At 37.0% G+C, this 23,058-nt stretch overlaps 1 protein-coding gene across 2 annotated transcripts in view; it reads right to left on the reverse strand.

Annotated features, from left to right (window-relative positions):
• The window catches only part of negr1 (neuronal growth regulator 1), a 540,105-nt gene continuing 517,047 nt past the window's right edge, over window positions 1-23,058 (reverse strand). For both annotated transcript variants that reach the window (XM_063064226.1, XM_063064225.1), the window contains one exon: window positions 1-23,058. This exon is cut by the window's right edge and continues 9,218 nt beyond it. The gene's annotated coding sequence lies outside the window, so the exon portion shown is untranslated.

Raw genomic sequence — 23,058 nt, forward strand, 5'->3', positions numbered from 1 at the left:
GTTTAATGTACATGATTGGTACAAATACAGCAGAACCAAGGATATCACAGATTTCAATTACCATTAGAAACCGTTGAAGACAGGAACATAATTGGCAATTTTCGCGAACAAAAACCGCTGAAGTTTTTTTCTTAAACATAAAATATACAAAATCTTTTCACCAACATAATGTACAGAGTACAGCTTTCAAAGAGTACATTTCACAAAGAATGCACGGCACCAGTCATCTGAAGAGTTTTGACCATACAAAAATATTCAATCGGAGCATGAAAAAAATGAATATTACACAGTGCAATAGTGCTGTAACCTCATATGCACGAGGCCACTCGATTTCTACACTATGACATGCTTTTAATGTCGTGCACAATCAAATGTAATACACTGTTGTAAGATTCTAAAGCACTCTCAGCTCATTCCTGTTTATGACCAGATTCACACTGGTGTCCCATTTTATTCAATGACAATGGCATATTACTCTGCACACATTCTATAAACTGCAATCTCAGAAACATTTAACTGTAATTCTAAAATTCACTATACAACAAGAATTGCTGCAGTAACATAGCAAAACAGTGCAACCCTACACTTGTCAAAATTGATTCAAACTGTACATCAATAGGGCATTTTACATTTATCAACATCACCTTACATTAAAGCAATAATGAAAGTATGTATTAATGAGATCTAAGGCAGAGCAGAATATAATGTATTTGTGTTGGTGTACTGGTATTCATAAGACAGCTGATCACGTTTGTTCTTTACCTGGTGATTTAGCAGATCTGCTGGTCCATTTGCCTTTGGACTTTGTTTACAGCCTCCCCTGATATTATATTAAAGCAATAATGAACTCCAAAAGTACGTACTAGTGGGTTCTAAGGCAGAGCAGAATATAATGTATTTGTGTTGGTGTACTGGTATTCATAAGACAGCGGATCCCATTTGCTCTTTACCTGTGGTTTTTAGCAGATCTGCTGCTCCATTTGCCTTTGGGCCTTTGTTTACTGCCTGCCCTGATATGAAATGCTGATTAATCTAGGATCAATGCTGCTCCCTCTTTTACTCATGTACTCCAGCTGAAGAAGGTAAGTATCCATTTTAAGGGGGCAATGCTATCTCAGGTTTCATACAGCAAGCATCCTATTGAATTGGACCTATTAAATGAAATTGTATTAATCTTGCTTTCCTCCTGTGAATAAATTCCTGGCTGCTGTTGGGTATTGCCCAATGAAATATGATTTTAATCAGAAACCCACCATGTAAGGAATTGAGGGTAGATATTTGTAAACCTTCATGGTGAATGGCAGGCAAGATATAGTTGAATTTGAGGCCCTCACCTAGATAGTAACACAGCGCTAGAGCTATTGTGTTAATTGAACTCAGACTTACACCTGAGGCTTAAAGTAAACTTAATTCCTATAAAACACAACTGTTGAGCACTGTAAGTAGTAAACTGCACAATACACCTCAAAGCAAACTTTTTTTTATCATGACATCAAGATTTTTGTCTTGCCAACGATTACATGCCCTGAAGAAGGATCCTCAATGTAACTATTGAGCATTCTGCTTTCAAAAATTATAATTGTTCTCACTGAAATTTCAACCAGTAGAATAATCAGCTAAATCATAAAATTATGCTGTTAAAGTTTCAAAATCACAGTTTTGACCATAGTGTTTTCAGGCGGTGTATTTTTTACCCCTCTGCTTTAACATGGTGAAACTAAAAGTTGTCCAACCATACAGTATAGTTGGCTTCTTATGTCGAAAATTAATCACCTTAAATTGCTTTCATCAATAAAACAGCTAATCTACTGATCTGTTATCATCAGTTCTTTTCAATTTTATGTCACACATCTTGAGGTTTTCTTTCCATGTTTGAAGGAACAAAAAGCAATAATTCAACTATATAATATTTTTCAGACTTTTAAAGACAACATCCTCATTACTGAGCCCTTTTGAAGTATTGGTAATAAAATAAATTCCAATTACCATTTATTTTGTATAATATTCCATGATTTTATACTGTGGTTATCTAATTTGTTGATTTTGTTAATCACAATGAAATAATAATCTTGTTCTGCAAATCAATGAGATATCAAACTGATCACTTACTGCAATACTAAAGAGCACAAGATGCAATGCATTAACCTATTACACTGCGGGTGCATACCCTGCAATGCTGCATTAATGAAATCCTCTATTTTATCTTTGCTTACCACTGTTGTGCTGCACCAGTGAGTCAAAGCTTTGCACTGTGTGATCTTATTCATCTCAAGATCACACATTTTTTTTTGCTATTATTCTATTACTTGATTTCCCAAGTGCACTGTAGTTATAATCTCATTTTGAGATGTAAAGCCAGAGACTCACTCCATGTAATGAAGGCACAAAGCGATTCTCATGCAGAATTGTACAAAGTGGTGAGCGGTGATATATGCCACATACTTAGAGGAAACATTAAATGACAATTTATAGTTCTACAATTTTCCACATTTCCAGTATCCTACTTGAGGCATGAGCTGTCCTGAAAGCTAACTCATAATGTCATTCAGTTTCCAATGCTCGGATACCAGCACTGGGTTCAAATAAAATTCTTCACCCACCAGTGTACAGTGGTAGACTGACTATTACACATGCTGTACATTCACATGTATGCACCTTACCAGCAGGGTCTGTAGATGGAAATTAAGAATGGGAACTTTGGCCACTTTTACTGAATTTATCAATGGACAATTGTATATCTGAAGTGCTACATTCTGAGGCCAACTAATGTAGAGCCAACTCAAAGGTAGGTTTGGTCTACAGATCTCTCTAACAAGTCACATGTATACTTTTTTAGTAAAGCAACTGTGGAACTGCATTTATGCTGAATACTTGAAAAAGATGTCAGTCAATTAAAATACGAAACACCCTGAGATTAGCTACCCCAGATACCAGGCTTACGACATGTCAGTGCCAATATGTTTTATATTTGAATGAATAAGTATGTACATATTTTACAAACGTTGCTATTAATTGGAATAAATTATAGTGACAGTATCTTTCAAAGAAACTAAGGGTTATCTTCCATTCTTGTACTTCTTTCTGATGCTGTCCTTGACCATTACCTTTGTCATTGGTGAAATGCTTTACATATACAGTCTCATTACCAACGTAATGTGGTTCACCGGTGCTCTCATACACACTCCACTTATCATTGCTTGCCATATCAAGATGCTGAAATTGTACTGTACTTTCGTTCATTCGGAAAGCTTTATAAAAAAAATCAACCTAGATTACATCTGGCACAATTTTCCTAGCTGCATATCCAGCTTCTGTACATCTTCATATCTGACTCATCGAATACATGCTTGGTACATTGGTCATTCCACAAGTAGTAATTCAGAAGCAAGATGAGCTAATGTATTTGAGCAATAGATTTTCATACCATTGCATATGGCATCTAAATCTTGATTACATTGGCATATGAACTTATGATTAGTTATTATTGTTGCCAATCTTTATCAAACAAGGAATTACTGCTAGTGTAGAGTTTGAGGAGAGAAGTAGTAATGGAAATATGGTGTATATTTTTGGGGGTGATGGGAATAGAGTCATAGAGCAGTACAACACAGAAGCAGGCCCTTCAGCCCATCTGGTCCATGCCAGCCTAGTGCTGCCTAGACCCATCTAGCTGTACATGGACCATAGTCTTCCATATCTCTCTCATCCATGTACCAATTCAAGCTTCTCTGAAATTTTACGTTTGAACTTCCACCTATCACTTACACTGGTAGCTCATTCCACATTCACACCACTTAAGTGAGCAAGCTCCCCATCAGATTCTCTGTAAATATGTCACCTTTCACCCTAAACCTAAACCTATGATCTCTAGTTTTAGTTTTTCCTGAGAGAAAAAAGGCTGCAAGCATTCACCCTATCTATACATCTCATAACACTAGATATTTAACAGTCTTCATCATTCCTAATTGTTAATCTTCATTGTTGGTGAGCAGTAATTCACACCATTCACTAAGAGGGAGAAGTGCATATATTTCCAGGTGTAATCTAATTTAAACTATTTTGAGCTGAAATATGCCCAGTGTAAAGGAAGATATTGTGGTCAATCAGTCAAACCTGTGATTTCATTTTGGGAGCTCTCAGGGCTTGCTCTTAAAGCATTCTTCAGCTGCATCATCAATGACCTTCCCAATATAAAGACAATAAAAGTCAGAAGAGCAGTTAATTATCCAGTACCTAAACAATACCCTGGGTGGTCCCCATTCACTTAACTGAAAAAGCTATACAAAGGTTATGGCCAATAGAGCAGGTGAAAGGTAGGTATTCTGAAATGAGTCATTCATCTCCTGACTCCTCAAAACCTTTCCACCAACCACAAATGAAGAATATGATGAAGTACTCACTCCTAGATGAGAGTAGTTTCAGTAACACCCAAGACGCGTTAATTCTAATCAGGACGAAGCAGCTCATCTGGTGAACACACTATGATTTACAAGCCTATTGGTGAATCTTCACAACAGAGTGCAGAGGATCAAAGAGGCAACATTCCACCACCTTCTGAAAGGCCAGCTGATGGACAGGCATTACATGTTGGTCTGGCTAGTGATACCCACATCACATAAATTAATTTAAAGTAAGATTTTGCCGCAGCTCTGGGAAAATTAGAGTGCAGAAACTATGGTAGTTGTCGTCATGAACTAAATTAATTTCAATCTGCAAGACTCCAGGAGCAGCAGTTGAACAGTACAATGAGCAGATATTGAGGATTATTCTCTGGCATTTCTTTTTAAAGCACTTGATAACACCAATCCAGCCTAACACAATCTTGCTCAGTTGTGTTCTAGCCGTGCTCTGAGCAGGAGGGAAAAGAAGTACAGATACTTTCTTTGGGAAAGACCTCTAAACCATTTCCCTAAAGGCACACAGTATAGTCTCACATTCCTGGGTTTGGCCTTCATGAACCAGACATCAATATTATCAAGGCAGATGGGAGCACAGCTCTAGCATGGAGTCCCAGCCGAACTTGTTTAGGATGGTTCATTAATGAGAAATAAAAACACTTACCGTGCGTTGCATGTCACTGCACTCTCCCTTCATTGCCTCCCCACTATTAAAGCAACACTCCAAAACACTCATATGTTAAACTTGGATTAGTGATGCCTGCAACTTCACTAACACTTTTCCATTCTTAAAAGCACGCGAATCCAACATTTTGTTCTACACTTCCCTGAGGCAGTTGACACACAGTGCATATAGCCACAGACACATACACGCACAGCCTTTAACAGAAAGTCATACTCATGTTCCACCATCTTAACTTGCAATTAAATGTTTTCTTTGGAAAATTCTGGCCACTCATTATTTAAGTTCCTCATGGCGATGGTGAAATGGACTTTATGGAAATATAGTCTCCCTACACTAATTCTATTATTGCTACATGCACACTAATATGTTAATAAGGCAAATTCACTATCCTTTAGAAAGTTGTGCCTGTATTCCTTTGTAACATGGGATTCTTCAGTACAGTGAAAGTGGGCATTTATCACTTAACATTTCATTGATGCTGAACTTGTGGTTTCCTGGATCTCACTCATGCAAGAATGTCTATTCCTGTCACTTTAATTGCCTTTAGTACATAGCTTTGATAGGGGAGTTTTTTGAGATGAAGTTGGCAGAAATGTCCAGTGTTACCTTAGAGAAGGGCAGGATTTGCAGAGGATAGCCGAAGCCCAAGTGCAATTGCACCGTGAGGTTCACAGAGGAGCGACAGAGTCTGCAAACAAGTTGATGAGGGCCATTGCTAGTGAGCTGCACTTGATCACATTGTATGATTCACCTGACCTGATCACTCTGTTCCAAAAGTTCTTCTTCCTTCAGGATGCCATAGTACTATATAGCAAAGCCAAAGCGAGCATAAATAATCCAAATATGGATTTAGGAAAAATCAGTATGTTAAAAAGTGTTTTTCTTGAGAGTAGAATGTGCCAATATAATGAGGAGTAGGTGTCAGGGGTTAAGCTGTATTTTCTGTATTAATGCAGACCCAGTTTCTTTAAACTAGCCTGATGATTAAGACTTTGATCTTCTCTATGTCTTTACCTTTTTTTTCTGCTTGTTTGCCTTAACATGCTTCCTAACGTAAGCCACTCACAACTACCCTTGGCTTAACCCATGACTTGTATGGAGCTATTATTATTTTGGCCACACTTGGAACAACAGCAGTAATGATACAAATAGACCATTAAACTCAGTCTATGTCAAATATTGTTGGTTCATTAAGATCTTGACAGGATAAAATTTCAAAGCAATCCTTTATGCATATTTTAATGATATTACTCATTAAAATATTTAGTATTTAAAGCATTGTAAATAATTGAATATTGGTGATGTAAATCCTTTAAACCATATTTTGTATATAAATTCACTCTCATTAACAGTGAATTGTTAATTTATGGAAAGAAAAGTCTGACCAAGTTTATTCAATGAAAAGCTAATGAAAAGCTTGGTACTTTTTTTTAATGCAATTCAACTTCTGTATGGATTGAATTTCTTTTCTAACCAGTGCTTGCATATGGCCCTATTTACAGGAGGAGAGTCGGAGAGTGGGAATGGCGCAAGGCTTTCCACAAATTCACCCTGAAATCCCCACGGATAAGGTAATTTTCATAAAACTACCTGAAACTTTGGGTCTAATTTGGTGCATTTGCAGATATGAATATCTTCAAAATAAGTGTTTGACCCTGTGTTTAGGAGTGTCAGATGGGACCTATAAATAAACAATTATCACCAAAATGTTTTCAAAGAAAGGCAGTAATAGGACAGCACTTCTTTCTTTGCATTCAATTAGCAGAATGTAGTGGACAATTATGTTGCAACGTCTCACCAGCACAGTTCTAATTTTAAATTCTGAGTGGGTAGAAAAGAGATTTGGAAACAAATACACTGCTCAAACACTGGAAATGATCAATTAGTTTTATGATATGGCTTCATTTAAATCCTGTTGCAATGAATTTCTATTAGGTACAAGGGTTGGTGAGGAGGAGAAGGGAAAAAGTAACTACATATCCCAGAAACCACCGACATTATCTTGTGTTGACTTCTGGGACGGCCCTGGAGTTGGGAAAGAACTGATAATATCTGTTCCAAGGAAAGCTTAGTTTTATTTATTCAGCCTGTATTAATACATTGGCAGCAAGCGAATGCAAAAGCCAAATAGCTATTAATTAAAATGGCTGTCTACACTGGTGGTCTAATAGTTTCATGCATGCATTCATAAAGAAGCATGCCAGGTGTTTCCAAGGTGCATGCCAGATGTCCTTGCTATCTGTTTAGTGCAGCAGGACAAAATTCAAAACACTCAGCTACTGGTAGTGTTTTGGTAAGTAAGTGACATGGCCAAGGTTATTTGTCCACATACTTATGTGCGTTAAAATAAATTCAACCTAATCTTAAATCTAGGATTGTCCAACACACTTATTCAATGGTATTTGCAAATTACAGCAAAACACCATGTTAAATATGAGAAATATAACCATGCTGGAGGTTGAAAACACAAGATAACTTATGCCACGCTACCAATGACTGAACTACAACCACTTTTATTTTGCTCCTTGGGGAGAAGTCACACAGCCACAATATACCTTAGTGTTGGAATCCCACCGAACTGATGCCAAGATTGCTGTTGAAACTGATCAGTTTAGTTCACCATTGAACAGACAATATGGATAGCTCTTTGCAGAATCTCCATGCACAATTACCAGGACGAGGTGTACTGGAAATCTTAGTGAAAGAAATATATGAAATATAGATCTGGCAGAACAAAAATACTGAAATGGAATGAGTAATCCTGACAGGAATGAGCTATGAAGTTTCATCATCTTTCTCAGTCCAAAAACCTTGAGTCCTATTTTCATTTTCCAAATTCACCTTACCTTGGTTTCTAAGTTGGAATCATTTTTACTTCACACAAAATTATAGATCATCTGCTGTTCATACAGGCATTACGATAATGTTACAATAAATGAAGAAATACATAATGATGAAATAACCACTTTGGGTAGATATCGCTCAGATGATTGCATTGAAAATTGGCATCTCAGAAGGTGATGAAATGATTCTAGCCGAGGTAATTACCTGAAGTGGGCTGCTGGAGTAGTGGTGGAAGCAGATACTAAAGTGGCCTTCAGAAAGAGGAAGTTGGGAGTGCACGCACCAGTCCATCCACTTTGAGGTACCAGTGCTGAAAAGAGTGAGTAGTTTTAAATTTCTAGGGTGTCAATGTCTCTGAAGATCTATCCTGGATCCAATGCATTGATGCAATCAGGAGGAAGGTATGCCAGCAGCTTTACTTTGTTAGAAGTTTGAGGAGATTTGGTATGTCACAGACTCTTGCAAATCCCTGTAGATGTATGGTGGAGACTATTCAATCAGTTATATCACAGCCTGGTATGGACGTTGCAGTGCACAAGATGCTGCTATCAGCTCCATCAAAAGCGTAACATTTCCCACCATCAAGAGGTGATACCTCCATCATTAAGGACTCTCACCATCTGAGCCATGCCCTCTTCTCATTACTGCCATTAGGGAGGGGGTACAGGAGCCTGATAACAACATGCAATCAGATTTTCTGAATAATCCATGAACCCTGCCTCATTATTTCTTCTTTTGTAATTTTTTTATTTGTTTTATGATTTGTACTAATTTTATATCTTTGCACTGTACTACCACTGCAGAAAGATTGTAGTACAAGACAGTGATTATAAAATTGGTTCTGGTTCTGATTTAGATAGACACATGTATATGCATTGGAATGGAGGTATGTGTACAGGCAGAAGAGATGTAGTTAAATGTAGTATTGTGGTTGGCACAGATATTGTGGACTGAGGGGTCTATTCCTGTGCTGTACTCTTCTGTGTTCTTTGACTGACTCCATATTATGATGTACTTTCTAAAATTTCACTTTTCGTTTTAAGAGTCTATCAGAATGTTAATGTGATAGGATATATGATTCCACTTTTTATAAAAGAAAATGGTTGTTCTGTGAAAGGCACATTTTTGTCTTTGTTGCTGGCATGCAGCCTTGCTAGATATGCACATGGACCAAAAGACAGGGTGGTAAAATAATAGTCTTCATACTCTGATCTTAATTTATCATGAGAAAACAGGATCTGCAAAGTATATTATTGACTAGTGACACACTGGCATTTGTGTTAAAAGGTTTATAAATTAAATCAGATAGTTACGAACAAGTGGTCTTTAGTAAGAAAATTATGATTGTCTTAATTCTAACAATGAGAAAATACAAGGTAACACTGAAGGTTTGAAAACAAAAAGGTAGGAGGACTTCAGAGTCTAGCTATCATTAAAAGCCTAAAAAAATAAGAAAAACTCAAGGAGCTAAACTTCCCAACAGACATTGCAACATTTAAGAGAGGTTTGTATAAGAATATAGATGGGAGGGGATGGAGGGGTGTGGTCCAGGTATGGGTTGATGGGACAAGCAGAATAACAGCTCAGTATGAGCTAGATGAGCCGAAAGGCTTGGTTCTCTGCTGTAGAGCTCTCTGACATAGATAGTGCTGCAGAGGCTAACTAAACCAGTTAATCATGGGGTTGCAGATGAGTGGTATTTCAAACTTAGCAGGTACGAGGTGGGATGATCCTTGGGACTTCAGTATAGCTAGACATGATAAAGAGAGGGCAGTTTCGAGAGTCATGGGGAAAGCACAAACTTACAAGTGTGATATTCCTACCACATCAGGAGCTCTTAATTTGGCAGTTCTCAACAAGCAAAATGCCTTCCTGTTGGGCTGAATACTGGGCCTTGTGGAATACTCAAACCAGGCGATGCAGACTAGATTTGGAAGTGGAGGCTCCATGCCTCTGAAGGATGGTTGGACATTGTAGGGATAGAGATAGAAACCTGGAAGATGCCAGAGTTGACTGTCCTTCACTAAACCTCCAAAGAAAAAGGCCTTGTCTTGATCACAGTGAAGTAAGGGTCATCTGTGAAAAAGCTTAGCTTCTGTAGAGGACTCCCTAATAACAACACGAGGATATTTAAGCAGTCATTCATCTGGAAAATATGACCTCGTTTTCCTGTTGAAGGTCACATTGTTTCTCCAATTTCATAGCAGTGTTGCGAAATATCCTTACATGCCAAACAGTAGAACGCTGTACACTCATCAGCATTCTTGTGCAGGTGTAATCACCTTGCAAGAAGCCCATGATTCAAATTCACATTACACATACAGAATGTGATGCTCCACCTCTAGCTAATCAATCATCTGTGCATAAAATGTACGAACTACACAATGGAATTCCTTGGCAAAAAAAAAGGTTGCAGCAGAGGGGAGGGTCAGAGTGTTTGTTGGATTTCAGAAGTGACACCAGAATTGCCTCTTGGATAACAAGCCTTTCATTCTTAATCACTGCAGGTAAGCAAGAAAGTGTTGATAAAGTCTCCCCAATGGAGGAAAAGGTCTTCACTTTAATCGCCCAGCACAGTTCATCAAGGTGAACGATTTTTTTGAGATGGAATTACATCACAGGATCCCTATATCAGCATTAAACAGTCCCTGAGCAGCTAGGCATAGGGAAAGCTTCTCTTCGTACCCCCTCATTGTGCCTGAGATTGAAGTCCAGAGCAGCAGTCTTCTCAGCCATCCTGTGACCTCTCTGAGTGTGATTTTGCACAATAGCCTCAAACCTTCTGGGAACTAGTTTGAAACTGTTCAAAGACACAGGACCCCAGAAGACAAAAGAGAATTTCATCCCACCTGTGTGGGCTGAATTTTAATCCAGACACTGGAAGTGATATGTTGGCCTTTTGTTATCTGGCAAGTACCACAAATCTTGGCATAGAATGAAAATATCTGAAAAATACTCAGTTCAACCAGTGAAGCAAACATGTTCACACAGTAATAAATAGTTTTAAAGACGTTAACATGATTACCTTTGATAAAGCAAAACATTCAACAAATTTGCAATTGAGAAGATTTATTGGTCCAATACAGCCATAACTGTAAATCAGCCAAGTGTTACAGCTTTCTCCTGCCTCATCATGCTCTGTCAGATGAATAGATTTCTTCAAATGCTGATTAATCTGTTGTGCCTTTCCAGCAGACTTTCTGGTTTTATTAGCAACCTTCGGTTTTTCATAAGTGTCACTGCGCAGTACCATGAAAAGTAGATGATTCACATCATATAACTATAAATTTCAAATGTGTTATTATCTTCAGAGAATAAAATTCACCATGCTCACTTTGGGCAGATAATATTACTCAGTTTAGCAACTGATGCGAAATGGTTCCAACAGAAGGAGTAGATCTGATCAAATAACGAGTTTATTTATTTTTTCCAGCAGTTATGGATTAATGCAATTACTAATCTGTAAATTATCATATAAGCAGTGACATTTTTTAAGCAGCCAGTCATTGAGAGTTGATTCAAGATTTTAAATAACTGGAGGTAAAAGACATACAACAAATCTCTAAAAAAAAACAACCAAGGTGTCTTAAATTAGTATTTGAAAAAAAATCACTATTCAGTTTTACATTGTAACTTAGCTGCTGAGGGGTGGGAGCAGTTGTTGGGGGATCAAAATTCTTGCATCCAAAGCAATTAAATGTTATGTGTCAGACAGGACACAGCTTCAATCCACATCATGGCACAAACATTGCTGTAATGGAACGCCTGAACTTTATGCCAATACAGACCATACAATTATTATGGATGATTTTCATTTGCATACTGACTGGATTAATCAAACGTGCAAGGGTCCCTATGGAACCCACCCAAGGACAGTCTTACAGATCTTACAGTAAAGGATCCTCTGAAAAATAGTCACTTTAACCTGATAGAAATCCAGATACAGTTTAAGGGCAAACACCTTGGGTCCAAAACCTGTGTTCCCAATATTAGAAAGGGCAAATACAAAAGTATGAAGAAAAATAATACAGTAAACTGGCAAAACTGTTTAAAGGAAAGGTAGAGGCAGGTATTAAAGTGACTATTTCAGAATGCTACGAAAAAATATTCCAATTAGAAAGCGGAATGAGAAAAAAGAACCATCAGTGATTAACAAAGGAGGTCAAGAAAAATATTAAATCTAAAACTAAAGCAAACTATTGCAACACACAAAATGCTGGAGGAACTCAGCAGGTCAGGCAGCATCTATGGAAATGAATAAACAGTTGATGTTACAGGCCGAGACCCTTGTTCAGCACTGTTACCTCAATGGAGAGAGAATGTAACTGAGTAGAATTCAGAAGGATTTAGGTGTAAACACAATAATTCATCATGCCAGTGAAAGAAATAAAGAAGATAATGGTTAATAGGCCTTTATTTATTGGAGCATGCAGTTTTAAAATAGAGTATTGTTACAATTGTACAAGGTTCTGGTCCACATAGCTAAGAAAATATATATTAGCATTGGGGACGGTCCAGAAGAGAGTACAAGGTTAATTCTTGGGATGAAAGGGTGGCTATTCCATAAGATACTTAAAAAATTACACCTGTATGTTTTGGAGTTGTGAAGAAAAGAAGTGATCTTATTGAAATATATAAGATAATACAGGAGTGTTACAGGAGGGAAGATAGATGTTGAAATATGTAATGTTTCCTCTGGTAGAGAAATCTTGAATCTTGAATAAGCAGGCACATTTGCAAGAAAAAGGGTGAGAATTTAACTCTGAGGTGCATCGGTATATTTTCTAACTAACGATGGGGGATTTCTGGTATTCTCTACCCCTGGGAACTGTAGGGGTAGATTACTGGAAGTATTTAATGGGGGAAGACAGATAAATCTTTGAAAAAAATCAGGGAATTAAGGTCCGTGTAGAATATGTGAGGCGTATGGTAGATCAGTCATGATCATATTTAACAGTGGGGCAGGCTAGAATGTCTTACTCCTTCTGTTTTCTTGAGTGTATTCCAATCTGTCCTTAACTGTTTTTTAAAGAAGTCAGAGATCTCGCTACCTCAGGCTACTCCATTAAAGCAATGGAGCTCCCAGAATAAGCATATACTGCTACAGTGGATCTCCCATGGTGTTGCATGCGTGACACAGCAAATGGTCATACTGGTTTTAACAACCTTAACTACATTGCAAGCTTTATTTAGTGGAACAGCCTGAGGCATAAATACAAAGAGAGTAAGAGTGTAACAGAAGACAACAAAGTAATAAAAGCCAGAGAGGCAGATAGATGAATACATGAAGAAATGCTGCAGTGCTGTGAGGAAAGAGACGGGAATGGAGGCAAACTGGACGGGACTGGAGTCAGTATCAGCAAGGTAGACAAATAGCCCCCTCCTGCAGTACAGGATCCTTTAATTTGATGGCATTATAACTGGCCAATCAAATTCCAAGATTTGAACTCTTACTTTATGGTTACAAATTGACATGCAAGCCTAAAGACATTTAGGACATTCTGGGAACTTAAGCAACCTTTTTTTTCTCCTAAGGAGATAGTAAGAGCTGGAAAGCATGCTGAAAATGTCTGAAATAATAAAAATTGACTTCAGAAAGCAGAATACTTGCAGGTGCCATATGGGAATTTTGTTGAAACATCAGTTGGATTTATGTCAAGGATAAAAATAAGGCATGAACCACTGGAAAAAAGATGACAACTATCATTCTCTTCTAAAATAATTTAGAAAGGAAGCTCATCTGAAAGGCTGCTATTAATCTTGTGGAATTCATTTTAGTAGGTCATTTTAACAGCAATTAAGTCATTTATTTTAGAGTTCTGGATAGCTAAATGTCACGTTGATCAGAACCATTATAAAACTATAATTGTAATTAATCTCTTTGGTATCAAAAAAGAATGTATTGGTGAACCAATTTAAAATAATTAAGATTCTTCTTCCACAATAAATATCTTCCTAAAATTTACTATTAAGTAATCCTTCTTCAACTATCGTAGCAAATGCTGTTAAGGGACAAAATAGTATTCCTCCATGTGTCCTCAAATTGGTCCATTCATGTTGTCGACAATAAATGGGCGCCATGGTAGCTCAGGGCATTGGAGTTTGGAGTTCAATTCCGACATCGTCTGTAGGGAGTTTCTGTGCTCTCCCTGTGGAATGGGTGGGTTTTCCTCAGGACCTCCAGTTTCCTCCCACAGTCCAAAGACATACCAGTCAGTAGATTAACTGATCATTGTAAATTGTCCCATGGTTAGGCTAGGGTTAAGTTAGGGTTGTGCTGGGCGGTGCAGCTTGAAGGGGCGGAAGGGCCTATTCAGCACTGTATGTCTAAATAAAATCAATAAAAATAAAATCAGTCTGCATGAGACTTTCAAACAATCCCCTTTTCCAAAAAATACCCACAAAGAGCAGAATATGGTGAAGCTCCATTGTGGCTTGCGGGAAGAAATAGTGGTTAAGTCAACTGACAGGTGGGAGAGTTGGAGGCTCTCTCAGCCAATGGTTACTTCTGAGCAAAACCAAACAGCTTACTTGTTCATTTAAATTCCTTAACCATGCCAGTTGTTTACTAAGATTAGGTGAAATCTGATTTAACGCCTATAACCTGAAATACTAACATTGTTCCTCTTACTACAGATGTTGCCTGACCAATTGATTATTTCCAGCATTTTCAGTTTTTAACGGGCCAGATCATGCTGCCAACGAGCTGCACTGTGCACCACAGTATGTTCCAGACTATGCTTTGCAACATAGAGGGCAAAGGATGTCATAATGCCCAAAGATAAAAGGCTCGATACGTTTCGCATCCTGCTCCTTACCCTTATGCCAGTCAGAAGTGGAGGATCTTACGTGTTCCTTTTTAGTTAAATGGGGTGCTGAACCTCATTAAAAAGAAAAATTAATGAGTTTACTTATCATCTTGCTTTAGCTTGATTAATATTGATGCTTTAATTAAGTTATGACAGTTAATTGAAGTTTTAAATTAGCTTTATTTTTTATTATTCATTTTAAAAGTTGAAAATTATTTATTTTCAATTGTTTCTGATGAACAAGGACATGTGGAAGTAATGAAATAGCCTTTAAGGAAAGGCAAGCTGTCACGAAATCAGCAGGGCAGTCTGTGGATCGGACCTCACCTTGCACTGCAGGAAACCTGGTGCCAGTCACAGCATAGCTGCTACAGTGAACTTTCAACGTTATTGGGAGCCACATGGTTGCAAAAGGTTAGTGTGACCATGGTCGAATGTTGAGTGCAGCCACAAATCCACAGCAATCTACACAACCATAACAGTAATATCTTCAGTCACTAAATTTGCATATAAAATTTTAAGACCATAACTTTCAACAAGAAAGTAAATTTCTGATCTTCCGGTAATTTAATTTTAATCCTATTTAAATAATTTAAGTGCATTTAAATATTTTTTCTTCCTATCATCAATGGAAGATTGTATGAAAATAGTTCTAGGTTACACGTGATTCTTGTGTTCTTTTCAAAATCAAACAGATGAAGTTAATTTTAAAAATATTATTTCTTACAAATCTGTTGGGTTCCTATATGTGAATACTTTCAGATGAACAGATACATAATGTTAACATCAATAGTTCATTTAGTATGAAATTTCCAAGTAATGGAAGATCACGTTACCGTGGATATACTTCCTAAAATGCTGTTTTGTACTGTAGTTTCAAGAATTTTTGACGTGATTTTGGTAGAAATTGAAATGCTATCATATATTTGACACATTTTATCTTTGACTGTTTAAACTGTCATTGATCTGATATAGTTGTAATTTTGCCCAAATTACCTGCCCGTTGATTTCTTCAGCTCGTAAACTTCTACTCCAAAGTGACCCTTGTTACCAAGAATTTATCATTTCACCAGCAAGTATTGTCAGAGTAAACATTATACTGAGAAAGGTATATCAATATTGAGTTTATCAATCGTGGATGAGTTTTGACAGTGGATGCACTTGTCTCTGAGCACAGGAACACAAGAAGTTGGTCTCTCACTCCTGCTCTGCTATTCAGTAAGCTCATGGGTAACCCGATCATGGCCTCCAATCTAATTTATACTCCGCCCCCTTGCAATAAAAGCCAATTTTCCATTTTACTTCCTAATTATTTGTTGTACCTCCCAACTAATTTCTTGTATTTCATGTTCGAGACATGTAAGATTTCTTTGTACTACAGCAACCTGTAGCCTGTCACCATATTCTTGTTTTCTGTTCTTTCTACAAAATCTCATTTACCCCACATTAAAGTTCATTTGGTAATTTTTTTATGCACTGGCTTAATCTTTCCATTTCTCATTCCAAACTCTTTTTATTCCTTCATTGATTAAAATAGTATTTAAATTGTTGAAGCCTAGTGATGATCTCAATGAAGAACTGTTATTTACATCCAAATAACCTAAAAAGTCTCATTTATTCACATTCTCTGTTTTCTGGTAGCTAGCTTATACTCTTAACATGCTAGTAAAATGATTCTTGGTCCAGCTCCAACTTGTTATCTTCATAAATTCAGTTTGCAGGGGTTCAAGGAACAATACAGGAGTGTTTTCATTTCAAATTCAGAATTTAAAAAATCAATATGAGAATAATGTTGATGTCACAATTTCAGCATGACCCAAATAAGTGTAGGTTTATCTTTCCATAAAACTGCACTGAATACATTAAAATCAAGTCTACGTGTATGAGTGGAATTACATGTAATTCATATTGTATTGTGGTGATAGTTTTTTCTTTTGACAAGAAAAGGTACTTTTGGGAATTTGCAGTTTGATGTTTAGTGTTCTTTTGGTAGAAAGCTTACAAAACTATTGGCTACTCTTCTTCTGCTAAATATACTTGTTCTTCTTTTCCTGATCTGTGATCAATTGCGGCCTGTAATTTCCCCTTGATGGATGTATTTTTGGGCCGAGGGAATGATCTGGTGCTTCAGTGATCCCCTGGGGGATTTGGCAAGTCGTGCAGCTATTGCTGGGGGTGGCTGTGTCAATTCCTAATTGCGGACCATGAGCCCATGCTGACTGAAGTGTTGAGCAAGATTAAAATCGACGAGGACGAGAGTGGAAAATGAACGGGTGTTCAGAGCCCTCTGCCTGCATTTGACTGGACTACCTCTCGCTGCTGCCAGCAGAAGGTGCAGGAGTCTTGGGTCCTAAGCTGCAAAATTTGATCAGTAAGAAGTATGATGGCTCATGGCTGTGGGCTCACTTTTGGTTGTGGTTCAATGTTTAATGTCTCAACACTGAATACGCTTTAGTATTTGCACAATTTGATCGAGGCGCTTTGGCGTAGAACTGGATCTATGGCTTTGGCCTATGGCCATTGCCAGACACAATGCTGAACTGGCTGACTTGGTGGCTGTGGCCACAGCCATTGGCCTCACTTGCCTCGACAGCTTGTGGTTGTGGACTCACTTTTGGGGACTTTGCAGTTTGAAGTTTAATGTTCTGTGTGTTATTTGTTCACTGTTTGTTGTTTGCACAATTTGCTCTTTTTTCATATGTTTTCTGGTCTTCTAGTGTGGGTTTTTTCCTTACATGGTGTTCTTTGTTTTGTGGCAAATCTCAAGGTTGTATACTGTGTACATACTTTGATAATAAATGTAGTTTGAACTTTGAACGTCCGGAGAACAGTAGTGAATTGGTCAATATTTTAAGAATAATCAAGCTATTTTAATGATTATGTTATGGTGCTAGTTCAAAAAATTATTAAATTCAATCTTACAACTTGGCATTGTGGCATTTCAATTCTCAATAAGTATAGAAGCCTAGGCTTTCTAAATCAGTATAGCTCCTTACTTTATCACTGAGGTGCTTCTGACAATCTCTTCTGTCTCTACTGGCTCATTACAAGCAAACGAATGAAAAGAGTACTGAATAACATTTATAAATTCAGCAATATTGATATATCTTTCACAGCTGAATGTTTACTTTGACAATACTTGAATGGTAAAATCAATCTTTATTGTATATCATTTAATTTTATGAGAAATTGAAGCAGGAGGAGATAATTTTGCCCCTTATGCCTAATCTTCTAACTTGATGCCATTTCTCTTAACTGATCTTATAACTAAATATCTAAAAGCTTTGAATATATTCAATGACTGAGTCCCCAAGGGTTTCTTCTGTGAAAAATATCAAATGTTCATTATGTGAAAATGTGTGCACACTTAAAATAAAATAGCGTTAGTCTCAATGGTTCTGTGAAACCATAAATTCACTTCAGAATGTTTATATCCTCTTTACAAAGGAACTGCAGTCTTAGAGTATTGGTCCAAGTGTAACTCCAACTACTGCAGTTTGCAACTCGGTTATTTTCTGGCTAAATCATTTAGTCCTAAGATATCTCAATGGAGCTATTCAGCCACTATGTTGCATATACATAGCAGGCTCATGTCTGAGCAGCCTGATATGGTGACAACACTGATTATGTCTGGAACAATTTTGATCACATCCAGTTCCTTGGGTACATGGTAAATTATAATAATTATTTGTGGAGGCTCTCGAATTTTGGACTTTCAATGAAGTATCAAATGCCATAATTAACTAAACGCATGTAATGTATAAATGAATGAGATCACAGTGTAATTATTTAAATATTTTACATTTTTACCAGATATAGGCAACTTTCTGCTTGTAGTTAATCAAACAGTGTTAAAATTTCTGCGGATACTGTTGGAATTTCGAGCCAGCCTTCTGAATGAAACAGATAATAGCAAGAGAGACTTAAATCATCATTTTTATAAATACTAAGCTTGCGTCATTTCTTGTGCTGAATTCTGACATGTGCCTACCTGAAAGTCTTTTAAATATCCCTGTTGTATAAGCCTCTACCACCAGCCCCGGTAGTTCATTTCAGGCACTCATTACTCTATTTAAAAAAAAAAAAACTACCTCTGATATCTCCCCTAAATTGCCTCCACTCACCTTAAATGGATGTCCTCCAGCATTGGCCATTGCCACCCTGGGAAAAAGATGCAGACTGACCACCCTATCAATGCCCCTCATAATCTTATATACCTCTATAAATTTGCCTCTCATCTATCTTCATTCTAAAGAGAAAAGCCCTAGCTCACCCAATCTTTGCTCATAAGGCAGGTTCTCTAATCCAGGTGTTATCCTCTGTACTGTCTCTAAAGCTTCCACATCCTTCCTATAATAGGTCAACCAGAACTGAACACAATACTATAAATGTGGTTTAACCAGAGTTTTATAGAGCTGCAACCTCGTGGCTCTTAAACTCAATCCCCTTGTACTCTGCCTTCAAGTTTGATCTTCCCAAGTGAATCACTTCACACTTCACTGTATTGAACTCCATCTGCCACTTCTCTGCCCAACTCTGCATCCTGTCTGTATCTCATTGTAACCTACAGCAACATTCTACAGTATTGACAACACCTACAACATTCATGTCATCAACAAACTTACTAAACCACTCCTCCACTTCCTCATCCAAGTCACTTATAAAAATCACAAAGAGCAGTGGACCCAGAACAAATCCACATGGAGCACCAGAATTGTAAAAGAAAATCTGTGAATAGAATCATCTTATTAATAAGAAAACAATTAACTGATCTTGCCTGAGAAAGAGATATTGGTCACAACTTCATGTTGGTCTTCAAATTAGATATGATGCTTAAGTAAAATGGGTAACTAATCCTCAAAGCACAGGAACTGAACTGCAATCTAAATTCTACCTTGCAAACTTGTGCTTGGAAGCTAGAATCACATTTACTAAAAATGCGTAGAGTAGTTGCCCTGCTTTTAAAAATTAAAGACAGGAATTTTAAAGAAAAGTAAAGCATGAAGTTTTATTTTACTTCTGAATTTCAAATACAAATGAGGTGGTGTAGAAAATTATTAGTTCAGCTGCAGAGAGACGTTATCAGAATAAATTTTGGAAAATGAGTTATTGCAGCCTCAGAACTTAATTTATGGCACATGAAAGTCTTTCTGTATTTTCACAATTAAACTATAGATTTTTCCATTTCATTGTTCATCCTAACCTGATTTAATTTATATAAAGGGAACTAAGGATTTTAATTTACAGTTTTAATAAAATACCATCTTGAACATGTGCCATCTCGATGCATTCGAAATTCAAGGCCAGCAGCAAATACCTCAGAGCAAAGACAAAAGGAAATGAAGCAGGTGCACTCAGTCTTAAAGCAGACAACTACCTTTAATATTAACTCTTCTTAAAATACATGGCCATTGATGAATCCTGACCATTTTGTTTTTAATTTAGATATTTAGTAGTAAAAGTAAGTATAAGCTTGTATTCACACTGTTAAGTGTGTTTTTAAATGTTGCTGCTGTTATGAAAGAATTTCCCAATTGAGATCAATAAACTATTTATTTTTATTATTTCTATAAGATACATTGGTTTGTCATTGTTATTTTAAAATCAATAATAAAAAGACCCAGTAAATAATAGAAAGTGAATTATCACTGACTATTGACTATTGACTATTGACGTGGATAGGCTTTTTCCATTGAGAGTGGGGGAGCTTCAAACAAGAGGACATGAGTTGAGAGTTAAAGGGCAAAAGTTTAGGGGTAACATGAGGGGGAACTTCTTTACTCAGAGAGTGGTAGCTGTGTGGAACGAGCTTCCAGTAGAAGTGGTTGGGGCAGGTTGGATGTTGTCATTTAAAGTTAAATTGGATAGCTATATGGACAGGAAAGAAATGGAGGGTTATGGGTTGAGTGCAGGTCGGTGGGACTAGGTGAAAGTAAGAGTTTGGCATGGACCAGAAGGGCCGAGATGGCCTGTTTCTGTGCTGTAATTGTTATATGGAGCAATGCTGTCACATTTCAATTGGAGTTACCTGGCCATAGTGATGGTGGAAAATATTATTACTGGCTTTAATTTTCCATCTGGTTTGGTGAGTAATGGTGGGCACTCTTCCTCTGTTTCTCTGCATTTAGTTAGAAGCTAAATCTTAATGATATCATAAACATTAGTCATGATTGAAGTGCATTTGTTGCAAGAAATATCTCCAAGACCTGATCGTTTAAATTTGTCTGCATTGTTTTAAATTATAAATCAATATGCAAATGTGTTAAATTGAAATCAGTTTGGAAGAGGATAAAACAGTCATGCATGCTTATTTTAAACCAATGTTAAGCATGAACCAGGATTGGATGAAAGGACAAATATCTGTGTAGATATTGACAACCATTCACTTCAAGGAGATATAGTCTGCTGAAATATCGTCTGAAAAGCTGAGCTATGTTTTTAATTTATCAATAATCAATTTTACTACAGAATCATCAGTAATAATTGTGTATTCATACTGCTTTAAGATCTGAAAGAGGGTTCAGTCATAGAGAGCCAGTTAAGGAAAAAAATAAGACACTGTCATTTGCTCTGATTGTTTAATTGACTAGCTGTCGATTGCCTTGTCAAACTGTTTTCAGCATCAAGTGCTATCTCAGCTTTAAGGAGTTACTATTCTGACTGTGTGAGGGTACAGGCTTGGCAAAGATTATGACACAGATGACTGAGTCAAGGGTGCGTAAGTCTCCACTGCTTGTGAAACTCACCTACATGATAGTTAGCCTACAAGTACTCATGATAATATCCTAGGTTCTCAACAGGTCATACAAAATGATCCCTAAAAATAAAAAAATATTAAAAATATATTATTCATAAACCAGCTGCAGATAGCAAAAATACCAGGTTCAAAAGAGTAAGAATGAAGATGAAAAAAATAATCAGAAAGTGATCGTGATGTCAAGCTTTCTTTCTGATTAAAACTCATAGAATGTAAGAAGAAAGGAAATAGAAGAGAGGGAACAAGTACTATTACTCAGAGGCCTGAAAATAATTGAGATTGTGAGTGTGAGAAAGGTTAATTTAATTTTTAAATGGATTTAATTTGACTTATTATTCTAATAAGTTTTGCATTGTGCTCATGAAATCTAAAATGGTTAAAGAAAACTTTATAATCTAACCACCTATTAAATGTCAGCATTGTGCATTCAGTTCACTTATAACAACTCTAATTATGTGTGTGTTTTCTTTTCTTCTCTCTCTTAACCATGTAGATAAGATCTGTAAATTATAGATTTTATGTAAGCTTTTGGCATTAATCAGTTGGGCAGCAGAGTAGCGCAGTGGTTAGCACAACGCTTTACAGTTCTAGAGATCTGGGTTCAATTCCTGCAGCTGTCTGTAAGGAGTTTGTGCGTTCTCCCCATGACCATTTGGGTTTCCTCCCACAGTCCAAAGACGTACTGGTTGGTAGGTTAATTGGTCATTGTAAATTGTCCCATGACTAAGCTAGGATCAAATCGGGTGTTATTGGGGGTGGCGTGGCTCAAACGGCTGGAAGGACCTATTCCACTCAGTATCTCAATAAAATAAATAAATAGAATAAAAGATTGTTGAATGGAATTGAAAACTAGACATCCTGGTGGTGCTCTGCTTCTTCACATGGGAAATAATATTACTATTACACAGATAAAATTAATTTCGATAGTCTGGAATGAAAACATACTCCACAGCCAAAATATTTGTGTGTCAGAGACTTTGACATCAAGGATGTATGGATATGTGTGGTCATAATGCAAGCCAGCACATCAGGACAACAATAGCTCGGCTTTACAAGCCAGACTCCAAGATATAGCAACATTGCCTGGAAGTTGCACTGTCATTCAAAATGTCTGATTATTTCATATATGAAACATCTTTGTTCCTATAAGCTATTGTTTTATCATGTTAACATTTCCTCTTTTTTTTCTCTCACACCACATGAAAATAAATAATGGTGAAAATTTGCTGAGGCAGTCAATGATATGAAATTAAAAACCTTGATTTAATTCTGAATTTCCACAACTTGAATAAGAAATGATAAACAAGATGATGATTTCATTTTCCAATATTTGTTTGGACCTCTCTGTTACACTGGGATGATCTCTGAGGTGCTAAATCATTTTGCTCAGTTGTTTTATAAACAGAGTACCATCAACTTCAACTTGGAATTTGGCTTTGGAAGTTTCTGCAATATTCAAAAGACTAGTTCTTAAGCATAGAAACATAGAAAACCTACAGCACAATACAGGCCCTTCAGCCCTCAATGCTGTGCCAAACATGTACTTACTTTAGAAACTACCTAGGG

This window comes from Mobula hypostoma, chromosome 12, assembly GCF_963921235.1.
Source record: "Mobula hypostoma chromosome 12, sMobHyp1.1, whole genome shotgun sequence".
Taxonomy (NCBI): domain Eukaryota; kingdom Metazoa; phylum Chordata; class Chondrichthyes; order Myliobatiformes; family Myliobatidae; genus Mobula; species Mobula hypostoma.